The sequence below is a fragment of the Amblyomma mixtum genome, chromosome 4, assembly GCF_055824585.1.
Source record: "Amblyomma mixtum isolate Tamu chromosome 4, ASM5582458v1, whole genome shotgun sequence".
Lineage (NCBI taxonomy): Eukaryota > Metazoa > Arthropoda > Arachnida > Ixodida > Ixodidae > Amblyomma > Amblyomma mixtum.
This window is the reverse complement of record NC_143015.1, coordinates 105447607-105457716: the sequence shown is the minus strand read 5'-3', so window position 1 is coordinate 105457716 and position 10110 is coordinate 105447607. Positions and strand designations below refer to the sequence as shown.

The 10110-nt window shown below is 45.8% G+C and overlaps 1 long non-coding RNA gene across 1 annotated transcript; it reads right to left on the bottom strand.

Moving 5' to 3' along the window:
* Positions 1-5627: 5627 nt before the first annotated feature.
* LOC149347700 (uncharacterized) lies at positions 5628-9484 on the bottom strand. Its single transcript, XR_016292191.1, has 4 exons — positions 9433-9484; positions 7755-7889; positions 7050-7201; positions 5628-6112 (listed from the first exon to the last, which is right to left on the bottom strand). It is a non-coding gene; the product is annotated as an uncharacterized LOC149347700 (long non-coding RNA).
* Between the last annotated feature and the right edge of the window lie 626 nt (positions 9485-10110).

Genomic DNA, 10110 nt, shown 5'->3' with positions numbered 1-10110 from the left:
GCTTTGAGACTGTCCGGGAAGATTCCCAGCGCCCTGCAGGCCGCGAGAATCTCGCGACGCGGCACTGCAGAAGCACAGCGAAGGAGCATGTGCTCCAATATCTCCACTGCGTCGCAGTCAGCGCACGCGTCGCTCGGGGATGGTGGCCGCTGCGGCGAGCGAGCAGTTTGCGCTCACCACGGAGCCGTCAGTGAACACAAGCAGATGGTCGCGCAGTTGCTCGTACAGCGAGAGAGCGAAACCGAAATCCGGCTAAGAGCTACCGCTGTCTTGTCACGTGAGGGCCTATTTCCCATGATTCTTTCCATTATATTTTCTATGACTAGGCTTCAAGATTGTGACGTCATGGTCCCTCCTAGTTTTTTCTTCCTCCATGATTTATTCCCCGTTTCCCTCGCGCTTCCTTTTCCTCTCTCCACATTCCGACGCATGCGCCGAGAGCGCGCCGCAGCGACGGTTCTGCCGCCTGGTGGAGCGCGGCTGAAACGGTTGCTCTGGCAACGGCGCTCCATCTCTTTGACCTCGCTGCGGTAGGGTTAGCTGCGTCTAAAGGTGAACGGTGGCCACCGCTGGGAGCTACGCGACGGCTCGAAACGTGGCGCGGTATTGCTTACGCAATAAAATAGTTCCTGGTCTGATAAAAAGCGGAAGTTATTACAGGAAACATCACTCCTGTGCGATAGCGATGACATTCCTTTTAATTGTAGGCGTAGTTAGCCTCAATAAAACATACCTTTTCACGTCAGCCTACTTTTTCATCCTTTGCATTGTCCTCAATTGGTTATAAACTATCGCGAAAATAAAAAGCTGTTTTTTTAAAGCGCCTCTGCGTCCGGGTGCAGGTTCGCATGGATGGGGTAGAAGTTCTGACATATGCCTTTCGTTCGCGGTGGCTGACTTTGTTGTAGAGAAGAAACTTTTGTGTTGTATATTATGTGATAATATTGTAAATATCCGCGATATTTCGTACGAGTGTATTTTTGTGAGAAAATAAATGCTCTTTACGAATCAAGTACTCGGAGTACTGTGTGCACTCGTACTATGTAGGTATTACAGTGAACGAAACAACTAACCTTTCGCGTTCATTACAGCAGAAAAAGGGAATAAGATATTGTATGACGCAAGCTCTCTTTCGTTTTTATTTTTTTCTTACCGGTGGTGTATAACAACTCCCTGAAAAATATCTCCGACTACGCCACTGCCGCTCGCAGAAGTCTACCATTAACTTCCCGTCACAGTCTGTGTATTTATGCATATCCTCGATGTGGCCATTCAAGTCACACAGCAGAATAACACCGGAACCGTCTTCAACCTGCTTTATATCGTCATTGAGACACTTAACTAGATCCTTGTTTTCTTGCCTGCAGTTGTTCCCTGTCCCGAAACAAACTACCCCTAGCCATGTCCTTTTACCGGCAATTGTACCTGATACCCAGACATGTTCTTTGCTAGTTGATTTTATTCTTTGCCAATTTGTTCTTTGATGTATCAGCATACCTACTCCTCCTCTCTTCTTCTCCGTTGTTGTTCTGTCGCTTCCTTTCCAGGCGTAACCATCAATAAAAGGTGGATCTTCTAGTTCCCCAAGATGTCTCTCGCATAGCGCGTGCATAGCTACTTCTATGTCCTTTGACTGCTGTTATATTCTAACCATTTCGCTCTCTTTCTACCCCCTTGCATATTCATGTACCTGATCCTGGTGTTAAAATTCTTTTCACCTCCCAGTGGCCCTTTTGTTGGGCTCGGCCGCCATTGTTACACTTTCTACTTAGCTTCTACCAACCCCTACGCCCTGAACCGCCGTGGACCCGTTAAAAGAGCTTCTGCCTGGCCTTCCAGGAACCAGCCGATCTCTGCTCCTACTTTTCCACTAAAATGGATGCCACCTCTTGGAAAGCCTCTTCCAAAGTCTCCTCTATGGACTTCCATGTTTATATCTGCCTTTTCAACGCATTTCTCCAGGCTTAACTTCCTTATCTATCGATTAACACTCACCACGTCCTTGGAAACCTCTCTGTTCCGTCCTAGCGCCTTCAGTACTGTGCACATCACTATCTGCACTCGGTGTGCTATTGCTCGTACATAGTCAATTCCCTCAGCTAATCTTTCCACTACTTGTGCGGCGTCCCCACTGTGGACGTCATTTAGCCCCGCCGCTACCACTACCAAATTGCGCCCTGAAACATTCTCAGAAAGTCCGCTTTTTGTCTCTCTCAGTCCCGTGTCCATTGTCCTCCCTGGGAATACCCTGACTTCAACCCGCCTGTCACCCTTTACATGCTCCAGTTAAGCTCTTACTCTCCTCCACATGTTTGAATCACCAGCGATAAGCACTAGGGTACTCTCTCCCTCCCTCCTAACTTCTGGATTCTGTTGCCTCTATCAGTGACTGTGACCTCATTCCTTGGGTTTAGCTCACCCCTTCCCTCCATCACCTCCAGACTTCCTAGCTGCCATCTTTGTGTAGCTCTTCCTGTATGAACCTGCCTGACCTACTTTCTTATCGCTGTCCATGCTAGTGCAAGTCCCATCCCCGTGGTTGGCGCTGGAATGTATGCCAATATGGCTTCCGATGGCGGTGTCAACCATTTTCGCTTCCAACTGACCAAGCTGTTCTTGGAAGTTTTCGCTTCTCTGACCTCTCTACCTGTAGCTGTCTTTCTAGAGCATCCATACGTAACGCCATAGTTTAGTGCTCGCTTGGTCAACCCTGTCCAAACGTGCACTTAACGCGCAACATTTGCACATAAAATCCACGCCCTCGGCATTCGAACCACGTTTCCTTCACATTCACCGACGCCTCATACTTTTACACTTAACCTTCAGTTCTTTGACTATCTTACCAACACTCGATTATTGCTACCCCAAAATGCTAAATATGTACATGCAAAAAAAAAAGCTACTTGCAAACACTTTCCAACTCTGCATTCTCCGCCTACGACGAGCATAGATTTCTTTCGGTGTAGGTGGCGCGGCGGCCGAAACGGGCTTCAGCATGGGCTTCAGCTTGCGGGAATGGGTTGCATGTTGAGTTCACTGGCGCATAAGAATTTTAGGCTATCATTCGCTAAGCTCAAGGTATAGAAAGATCGGCTTGTGCAGAGTTTTAAAACAAAGTTTACAAAAACCTGTGGTGTTAAGGAGCTGAAAGTTACTTTTACTACGAAGTTGATAAAGGAGAAACTTTTCAGAAATGTCTGTGAACAGAAACTTTAAAGGTTGGGTAACCTCAGCGGCCATCCTTGGCTCGGCAAGGATCTCGAGGCTCCCAACAACTCAGGTAAAGACCTCACCCGCCTGCTCAGTAGTGAGAAAGTGACCGAGGTGTATCATTGAAAGCAGAGAAGCGCAGGGTCAGATGCTTGCAGGTGTGACGTTCCCGCCTGTCGGGGGTCAGTCACAATGCAACACAATATTTGTTGCTATCTACGGGTTCTGCTGAAGCGAGGAGAATTGAGCCAACACACAACGCCTCCGAGTCAACCTTATTTATTCACTCTCTGCCTGAAGGTGAAACTGGGGGTTCCGCTCACCGCTATCTTGTATTAGGCGTCGGTGCAGTCCGGCCAACAGGTGCCTCGCTCTCGGCTGCTCTGGCGGGGTGGCGCTCAGCCTGGCGACGGTCCCACGTTTCGGCGAATTGGCCTGGCGACCGCTAACTGGGGCTTCCATCTTGACACTGTCGGATCTTCCCGGGCGTCTCGGGTAGCGGTACTATGACGGGTTGAGGGGTCAGACTTCTTGGGCGTCTCGGCTGGCGGTCAGTTTGCTGCGGATCCCCTCAGGTCCGGCCTCGCCGACTACAGACCAGCGCGATCTGCTTCCGTTCACCTCGCCCGACTCTGCTGGTTCTTTCCTTTGTCTCTTCTGCCTCCATCGCGTCTCTCTGAAGATTCTCTTTCTTTCCTTCGGTGTCCTCCTCGCCCAACGGTTATTCGCCGTCGCTGCTCATGCAGCCGACCAAGGGCGCCCGCCGATTTTTCCACGAAGCCGCGGCCGTTACGACGCATAGGCCGGCGGCCCCGTTGGGGATGCGTCGAAGGGGATCAGGTGTCCCTCGGAGGGCAACGGTTCCCCTAAACCAGCGTCTCGCCTCCTCTCCTGGGAGCCCTCCTGGTGCTAGCCGCCGGCCTCCCCCGTCACCTCAAGCCGATACGCGGTCTGTCGGGGCCGCCGCTAGTAAGGCTGTTGCGTTGCAAGACACTGCTGGCCTGTGGGCCCGCGAACTCTGGGAAACTGTTTGTGCCGCGAGCGTTCCGGCCTATACTCTCGGCGCCGCAGGGTGCCGGCCTCGTCGCGAACGCGGGGCTCATGTTCAGCCGAAGACGCACCCCTCCCAAACTTGACATGTTTATGAGGGTCACGGCTGTCCTCTCTTCTTTAGCCCTCTGGCTACTTTGGACGTCTTTCTGTTGCGGCCGCCGGATTCCACACAACCGCCTTCGCTGACGGGGCACGGCAATAATTTTGAAGCCAGACACAGTGGTTCTGGTGCCAGTCGGTGGAGAGAGTTCTTTTGGGCCATGCCTAGGCCTCCCGTACACAGCCCTTCACACGGGAATGGAGTGGCGGCGAAAGCTGCCATGTGGTGGGTATGCAGGGCGGCTTCTCGGAAACATTAATTCTTCTAACGCACCGATGCGTACATGAATCGATATCTATCCGTTGGCGCGATTTATTGGTTCTGAAAAGCTAAGCAAATGTGAAGTTAAAGCTTGTAGAAAATCATTCCGAACTTGTGGCCGCAGAACGCGCAGCGTTTAATTGTTATAGAATGTGGACTTACTTCTAACACGCAAGGCAACACATTTAGGCTAGTCTTTCGCAGAAAATGGTTTAAAATTTAGTGCATGTGTGAGACAGCTGCTTTCGAAAAGCCAGCTCAGGGCATTCATGCATACTCTTAGTCTGGTTCCACCTAAGGATCCACTTAGTAGCTGGAACATTTTTGCAAAAATGTTCCACCTATATAGCTGGAACTATGCTCCAGATACTCCAAAATATGTGGAACAAATTTCCGAGGTTTTAGCCGGAACAGTGCTGCGCCTATATATCTGAAACAGCGTTCCAGGAATTTAGCAGGAACGCTGCATCATATAGATAGCTGGAACCCCGTTCCAGGTATCTTGTGAACCACATATTTCACTCTAGAGTTCCTTGCACGCAGTGCACTGTTTGTACAAACCATAGTAAAATAATTTTGTCTATATATGAACAAAATTATTCCACAATAGTATTGTATATGCAGTGCACTGCACACAAGGGACTACAGGGTGAAATATAAAGTTCACAAAACACCTGATATGAATGAAATCATTCTGTAGTAATTCTTAACAGATATACTATATGCATATTCCTGTACCCTTAAACCACACTTCTTGCATCAAATTCACAGTATACAATCATGATTTCTGTTGGTTGGACACCTAGTCCATCAGCCAAACTATACAAATAGAGTCTGATGCACCCCTAAGTTTAAAGCTTGAGGTTGTGGGATGAGAGATATTAAAACTCTTCTTTCATCACCATGCAACCTAGAATCGCCTCCTGCACAGACAAATGGGCAATAATACACAGATATGCTTGCACTTCAGCAGTGTTGTTCATGGTTGATGAACACAAGCATCCATTACATCAAAGCTTTATTTCACTGCCACAAAAAATACAATACTTAATTACTCGGAGGAAATTGAGGCTTTTATTTTCAAATATGACAGCTGTCTCTTAAGATGCTATATTTGATGTGTTAAGCTTTACCTTAACGCTTATCCGAAACCTTCAATCCTTTATTATCAAAACCATGAACTATACAGAAATGGCTGTGTCTAAGTCTGAGGCCTTTAAGCAGACTCTTCAATTTGAAGGATATCAGCCCTTTATCAAATTTTTCGTTTTGCAGCAGCAATGTCTGAACTAGTCCCAAAGTTTAGCCAAAAGCATGTGGATAAGAAAGGTCCGAAATGAAGTAGACAGCTAGGCACAAAATAAGGGCCCTCTCCATAGATGAGCCGGGAGCCAAGGCAATGGTGTTCTTCCTGGTGACGATCATTATCAGTCCGTCGTCAGTAATGATACATGGGCCTGGTACGGGCCTGTCAGTGTTGCATCTCCCCTTTAATGCAAAAACAGTCCAGGCTATACGCAACAATTCATTGACTGCCTTGATACGATGATTTGCATGATACATTACTTCAAATGTAAAACAATAAATGCTCATTTAAATTACTCAACGAGGATTCGAAAGACACTACTACATATGAATCAGCATGTAATATTAGCCTAGGCCCCTAAATAATTTATAATTGAACTTTTTCTGTCATGCTAATTCGGCTTCAACAGCTGAACGATAGCTGTAACATCAAAAAGTGCTTTTGTGTCACGTGAGGCATGGAAAAACGTCCATGTAGTCACTGCTTCTTTGTTTTGATTTACTGCACTGCTGAAGTCAGCCTTCTTCAAGAACCACAATGACAACAAATGAGGAAGCAGTGATCATACTGCAGTTTTTTCACGTCTCACATGACCTGCAAGCACACACTGACGTCAGAGTCCTAATTCGGCTGTTGAAACCGAAACAGCACGAGAAAGAAATGCAATTATAAATTATTTATTGGTCGTAGGAGAACACCGGGTGGTAATTCATGCATAATAATGCCTCACACATCACCACAAGCAAGAAAACACGAATCAAAATGTTAAGTGTCTATAGTTTCTTAAGCTCAATTTTAACTAAGCATGAAAAACATTAATCACTGCCTATAATGATTTCTATTCTGCATTCTTTTGAATGTATACCAGTGAACACTCATTTGAATGGCTAGTTTTTATAGCAGTGGAAGAACTGAATGCTAGCCTCCATACATTCTTTGTCAAGAAAAATTCATCATTTATATTAAACAATAAAATAAACATGCACCACAGGTTCTTGCACATTTTCAGCCAAGTATTACAGACATACCTATTATGCTGCCCAGGGACCCCGAATATTTTATGCATTTTCATTGCTGCTTAAGTCTATCAGCAGTAATTACAAAAGGAAGCTGTCTTACCTGTGTGATCACACAGAATTCAGAATTTTTTGGTCGAAGATACCCATCCAGCTCCACAAAATCTGCCCTGTGAAGTGCCTGCTGGACATCTCTTATTATCTTTCCATATCTTGCATTGTTGCTTTAAAAAGAATTTCTGCTTCAAGTGTAAGCTGCAAAAAAAAAAAACACCAACTTAAGCACATATTTTACAGAAACTATTATTCGACCTTCGTAAGGAAACTGCCCATAATTTGCAAAGATATCAAAAATATTGACAATTTCATGAGTCTATTGGGACCTCACACAGCAAGACACCAAATGCAGATGCTAGGGCAAATTGCAAAATGCAGAATCTATGCTCTACCTTTCCTATTTTTAAATAAGTAAAGGTAAGGCCACTAAAATGATCCAGATACTGCCGATCATTACCTGTACAGATGACAGTTATGTAATGCACTGCATATATGCTGATTCATTTATGTGCTCCAGGGTAAGTTACATTGAAACCACATCCTTGTTTTCCAATGCAACTTGCAATAGCTCTTTACAGATGAAGGAATATGCAACTAGTGACATGCACTGAGAAAAGTGATCACTACCAGCAACAGAACAGTTTATATTTACTCATAGGGGATGTGCTGAAGTGCTTTGCAGGTTGCATTGTGCTATGAAGCTTGTTCAAAATTCTTGACAAGAACCAAAAGCAAAATAGCATACTCTTACCACGTCTGCATTCAATGAGTAGGCAGGCAGCTGTTGTGGAATCTCAGCCTTATGAGCCGCAAATGTTACATGCAGAAGAGCCTTCATTCTTGTCCGGTTCAAGTGTGCAGCATCAAACGCAGCATCCTGTAGTGCCTAAGTGTGAACAAAAACTTTTACAAAATTCATTCCAATGAGTATTGTTAGCAAAATCACACGGCAGCCGAAAAATGTGTGCACTGAAATCCCATGATTGTTTCAAGGACATTGCATATCATTGCAATGCCTTTTACGTCACTGCAAGGTCTTGTGATACCAGCGTAACATTTGAAGCTGTGCATTTTCATCATCAGGTATACTACTGAGGTAGAAACCATTTATTATAAGCAAAGAAAGGCTACTGTTACCTTCAATTCAAGCAGGGCATCATTTAGAGAAACAGCTGGCTGAGAAACATCAGCATTGTGAACAATAGATGCAGCAGCTACTTTCTTTGCATGCAGTTCTCTTGTTTTCTTTGCCGAGCTTACAGAGCTAATGAATTTGCACTGTGGGAAAACCATAATATGAAAAGGCTGAGTGCATCAATTTAGTGCTTACATTTCGTACAATAAAACATATTTAAAAAGATATCTTTATTTTCACAAAATAGACCTAACATAAGCTTACATTATATTTACAGGAGCTTTCAAAATTTTACTCTTTTTCAGAAATATAGTAATATAATATAATATAATGTAATATAATATAATATAATATAGTGATATTGCATGCAGTTACCTTTGCAATATCAAAAGTTTTTCAAATAACAAGCATTCAAATAACAAGCATATACTTTATCACATTTTACTCATCACCCTGACAACTGGTTCAATATGCCATTGCACACAAAGAAATCACATTTACGTGGCGTCTACAAAACAGATCTACGATTCGCACCGTATTTGCTACAACAGGAATGAACACTAAACAAGATACCATACAACCAAACGTGCGCACGCTTACATTACCTGGACGTAAAGGCACAGGATCATTTCGCTCACCTTTTTGAAGCCGCTAACTTTTTAACGAGGGAAATATAAAGGGCGCTATTAGCTAGTATACATACTTCAGAATAAGAACGATGCCTCAGGGCTTGTCGATCGGCACCTTCTACGCTTGATATAGGCACAGATCGAGCTTAACGTAATTCGAAATCCAGAACTGAAATCCGCCCGGCACCGGCAACTTGCAATCCACAACCACAGGAAACTATAGCATATGGTCCATTTCGTTTCGGAACCCGAATTCGCAAAGTCCATGACGAGCGCGCGTAAACCTGACCACACACGTAAAAAAGCGCCCGGAACGCAACGGCCGTGAACGGCGCCGGCCGTGGAATTAGCAGCTCCTGCTACTTTAAACATAACCGCCGTACAACTGAACAGCATTCCTAATTGTACGGCGGTCATAGCTGACAAAGAATTTCTGGCAATATCTTTAGTAACCGAGAGGAGGTTCCTGGCGGAACAGCGAGCCCTATCCACAAAACTGACAACGCCATTGCCCGCGTGCGTAGCGAACATGTGCACATTTCAATCTTCCAACCGTTGGTTCCTGCTCTAACCCACAGGCGCGGCATAATGACTAACCTAGCAGGAGCACAAAACACACATGCGCCACTAATTAACCTTACAGTAAATAAGAAAAAACCACCTACCTTTAGCAATTTTCAGCGATCCAAAGGAGACGGCGTCCTCTCTTGCCGGAAGGTACTCAAATATCGCGGCGTAGTGCGGAATACAAAATGAACGCAAAAATTAACGGAGCTTGCCGCCAGTGGCGCGCGAGAGAGATACTGTATCAGCGCTGCGGGCGCCTCAGTTGACGAAGCGGTGGTGCTGTGGTCGTGTTAGTGGCTCCGAGAAAAAAATCTGTGCTCTCCTAAGGGAGGAACTTTTCTTTACTATGGTGTTATGTTTTTCGGGCTCCTGCATGTCCGGGGCCATCGGCGCGGGTCATGGCGGGTTCCGTTGCACGCACACGAACGTTAGTTGCGTCATACTACCGAGCTCCGTACGGGCTGTGTGTGCGGGCGGTGTTGACGACTTTGTGATGGCGCGGAAGTGATTTCTGCCGTCTGGGCTCAGTAACATGCACTAACACTGCGTAGCACAGGGCTGTTTTAGCATTTTGCGGGCATCTAAATGCGCACGCCGCTACCATGGTTCAGTGGCGCGATCTTGGAAAGAGCGTCAGTGGCTCTTTAATATTTCTGCCGTTTCGAGCGTAATGGTCATGCATTGCAATCTTCCGGTCCCTGCTGCGCTTTAGGTGTGGGTATCGTGGTATACGTTTGAAATAAAAAGAAAACTACGGTCGCATTGACGGATGTGTA